This window comes from Thamnophis elegans, chromosome 2 (genome assembly GCF_009769535.1).
Source record: "Thamnophis elegans isolate rThaEle1 chromosome 2, rThaEle1.pri, whole genome shotgun sequence".
Taxonomy (NCBI): domain Eukaryota; kingdom Metazoa; phylum Chordata; class Lepidosauria; order Squamata; family Colubridae; genus Thamnophis; species Thamnophis elegans.
Genome location: NC_045542.1, coordinates 109,782,098 through 109,784,242, shown reverse-complemented (window position 1 = coordinate 109,784,242; position 2,145 = coordinate 109,782,098). Strand labels below are relative to the sequence as shown.

The window sequence follows — 2,145 nt, the reverse complement described above, 5'->3', positions numbered from 1 at the left end:
CTTCTTACCTGACAGGGGAGACACCTTGATCATGAAGGAGGTTTTCCCAGGGTGAGGCTCATCCATAGCACTTCGGGTGTGCTGACCCCTGCGATTTCCCCAAATGCGGGAAACTCGACTGCATAATTTGTGGTAGTGGGGGACTGCGTTCGCACTTTCCCCTGCACTAAAAAAAATTGAGAGCCAAGGTGGCGCAGTGGTTAGAGTGCAGCACTGCAGGCTACTTCAGCTGACTGTAGTTCTGCAGTTTGGCTGTTCAAATCTCACCGGCTCAGGGTTGACTCAGCCTTCCATCCTTCCGAGGTGGGTAAAATGAGGACCCGGATTGTTGGGGACAATATGCTGACTCTGTAAACCGCTTAGAGAGGGCTGAAAGCCCTATGAAGCGGTATATAAGTCTAACTGCTATTGCTATTGCTATTCTTCAACTCTGATTGGATGGTGGGGAATGGAGCTGAAGAAGCTTCTTGGATGACAAGCCAGATGTCTTCAAAGAAAAACCAGATAGTCCAGTTCAGGAGTGGATTCCAGCAGTCACTACTGCCAGTTTGCTCGTGGGTGCTTTGCATGTGTGGGTGCTTTGTGCACGAGCGCATGCATGGCAATACAATAAAAATTGTTCTGCGCATGCAGAGAAGCTAAAAACAAGATGGAGAACCAGTTCGGGGGCATGGTAGGCCTGGGTTGCTGCTGGTTCCAGCGACCCAAACTGCCAAACCACTACCTGTTCAGCCGAACTGGAATGAACTGGTAGGAACCCACCACTGGTCCAGTTGCCTCTTGAAAAAGCACCTTTGGGACAACCATGGCCTGGTAGACTGAGAATCTCCATAGACATTAAACGCAATTGATAAAGGACTTTTCAAAGTTGTCATTCTAAAGGCCTCCAACACTTTTACTTTTGAAGTGATGAATAGGCAGTTTCCAAAAGTGATTAAAAAGTGAGCCTTGCAAACTTACAGTAAGTGTCCTTTAAAAGGCTCCACTTTAGTTGCAAGAAATATGGCTAATTCCTTCATTTTCTGGTGCTCAAACCCACAGAAGACCTCTGTCCTGTGATCGGACAAAGAGCAGTCATCTGAAGCATGTGTATGATCTCCATCCTCTTCTTAGCTGAACAACCAGACTACTCACTGGTTCTTTTTTTTCACAATCATCTGCGTCACTTCCACAGAGGTGTTTTCAGTTCACTGTGCCTCTCTCAGAAGTCACTCTTTCTCTCTTTCCAACTCTTTCCTGAGTCAAGGAACAAAGACTGCATCAAAGAAAATGAAGATTGAAACCGTCCTGCTTGTATCAGACAAAAAGATGATAGTGGGGCTGGATGTGGGGCAGCATCTGGCGGATGTAGAGAATATTTCTATTTGTTTCTTTTATTCCATTTCGGGAAAGAATCTGGCTCATGAAAGGGTTTTTCATGTGTCACTGAAAACAAACAAGAGGTCTTGTAAGCTTCCTCCATCTTTGAAATATAATTCCTGGTTTTACAATAAGGTAAAACTATAGAAATATTATATAAAATCGTGTGTGTGTGTGTGTGTGTGTGTGTGAGAGAGAGAGAGAGAGAGAGAGAACTATGGATTTATGCAACATCAATAACTTTATAAAGGTTTTGGACTATACATAGCAATTAATTTGTGCTATGGAACTATTAGAAACATGCATGTCATTTGATAATAATTACTAAGATGTACATTCATTCATTCATTCCAAATACATTAATGTGCTCCAAATTCTTTGCATAACTTTTAAATTTAAGAAGGGAGGTACTAATCCCATTAACCTATTTTTATTAGTATCTGCTTTATTATTTTTTTCTCAAAACATAACTAAATGTAAGTAAGAATCAGATTTATAAAGTGGAAACTTGTACATCCTGCCCTACGTAATTCTACCATTTAGCCTCTCTTACAGTTTAATATTAACAAGTACAGATATGACCTGTTCATCTCAGAATGTAATTCTAATGGTTTTATGTCGAACTTTGCTGTGTGTTTCTACAGTTAGCTAAGGGCATCCAAGCTGAGATTTTGCAAAATGATGAAAGATTAATACTTATAACAGGAAGAAAGGAATGAAACAGGAATGAAAAAGCAAACAAGTGATGTATTCGCTTACTCAAGAAAAGTAAAGCTTATACCAAAT

General features: G+C 41.0%; 1 non-coding gene across 1 annotated transcript; it reads left to right on the top strand.

Annotated features, from left to right (window-relative positions):
* LOC116505136 lies at positions 1-164 on the top strand. The gene has a single exon (XR_004254918.1). It is a non-coding gene; the product is annotated as a U1 spliceosomal RNA (small nuclear RNA).
* The last annotated feature ends 1,981 nt before the right edge of the window (positions 165-2,145 follow it).